Source organism: Megascapheus bottae, chromosome 12 (genome assembly GCF_031878675.1).
Source record: "Megascapheus bottae isolate mThoBot1 chromosome 12, mThoBot2.hap1, whole genome shotgun sequence".
Lineage (NCBI taxonomy): Eukaryota > Metazoa > Chordata > Mammalia > Rodentia > Geomyidae > Megascapheus > Megascapheus bottae.
Genome location: NC_143520.1, coordinates 9488038 through 9489558, shown reverse-complemented (window position 1 = coordinate 9489558; position 1521 = coordinate 9488038). Strand labels below are relative to the sequence as shown.

The following is a 1521-nucleotide window of genomic DNA, read 5'->3' as shown; positions in this document are numbered from 1 at the left end:
GGGAGATGGACAACAGATTTTTGTTGTTGTTGTTGTTCAGGGATTGAATTCGGAGCTTCAGACCAAGCACTCTACCAGTTGAGCTATGCCCCAGACCTTTTCCTTTACACTTGTTTTTGAGATAGGGTGTTTTTGTTTGGATTGTTTTTAGACCAGGATTCTCTCACCTCTGCCTCCTTACTATGTTTGGCTTTTGCTTTTTAAAAAAACAACAACAAAAAGCTGTAATCATGCCCACAGTTTCACACCCAGGTTTGCCTACTTACTATTTGTGTTTTCTTCTATCATTACTCACTTTAATTTGCTTTAATGAGTGCATAAAATATCATCATGGGAATGTATCAAAGTTTACTAAGCATTGCCCGATAGTTGTATATTTAACTTGCCTTAAATGTTATTCTAAGATGTGTTTCTTATCAAAACATTTTTGCAGTGTATCTATGCCCAAAAACATTTATCTGGCATTTAAGGTTATAAGGCTGGAGTTTCAGATCCTTTTCCAGTTCATAAACATGATGGCTGGGTTCTCAGGTACTCGTGTGACATGTGCTCCCCTCTAAACCTTGTTACCATATGGGCACATTACCCATCTGACATGGAAAAAAATCTGGAGTTTCAGAAGTAAAATGATTGAGTAAACAGATAGGAATGCTTCCAAGAGATTTTGGGGTGACTGTTTGTGATAGTCTTCCTATGTAAGGCAGGTTGACATCAAATTTCCAGGCTTGTCTCACTCAGCCTCTTGAGTGCTAGGATTACAGGTGTACATACCACCACATGCCAAGTTTTAGATTTATTTTACTGATTGCTCCCCTGAAAGGGCTATACTAATTTATTAGCAGTGTCTGAAAATTTAAAATTCATGATGGCTTTAAGCACTGAGACTACTGCCTGCTTGCCTGCCTTCTGTCTTTCCTTCCTTCCTTCCTTCCTTCCTTCCTTCCTTCCTTCCTTCCTTCCTTCCTTCCTTCCTTCCTCTCTTTCTCTCTTTCACTCTCTGAAACTGAGCCTTTTCTGTAAACTTCGTAGTAAAGCTTAAAAAAATATTTTGCCCCCAAACAGTGAACTCTCACCAAGAAAACATCTCTGAGCAAATATTTCCAAGTCTGAGAAACAATCTGACCAAACAGCTAAGGCCCTCCCAAAGGTTCTCAGTTTTACCCTCTCCAACTATAGGCTTGTTCTGTAAAGTCACTTTGTTATCATCATTTCCTGGATTACTAGAAGAGGAAAACAGTCCTCTCAAGTACAGAGTTTCAGTTCCTCTTTTGACAATTGTCTTCAAGTTCTTTGTCCAGGAAATGGCTCTTAAGCAATTTCTTAATGTCTTGTTTGGCCATAGTTGAAGTGCAAATGGAGGTACATACTGTAGTGGTGTAGGTGTGAGTGTTTCTTACAGCCCCACCCAGACAATCCTCCTCCCTCCCTTGGTTATGCTTTTGTACTATAAAGCAGAATGATGTCTCTCTAACCATACTTAGCAGCACGGGTGAGCCTAAATAAATCCTGCTGTTCTTTCAG

General features: G+C 39.6%; 1 non-coding gene across 1 annotated transcript; it reads left to right on the top strand.

Annotated features, from left to right (window-relative positions):
- Positions 1 to 491: 491 nt before the first annotated feature.
- LOC150056190 (small nucleolar RNA U13) lies at positions 492 to 596 on the top strand. Its single transcript, XR_016537342.1, has one exon. It is a non-coding gene; the product is annotated as a small nucleolar RNA U13 (small nucleolar RNA).
- Positions 597 to 1521: the final 925 nt, after the last annotated feature.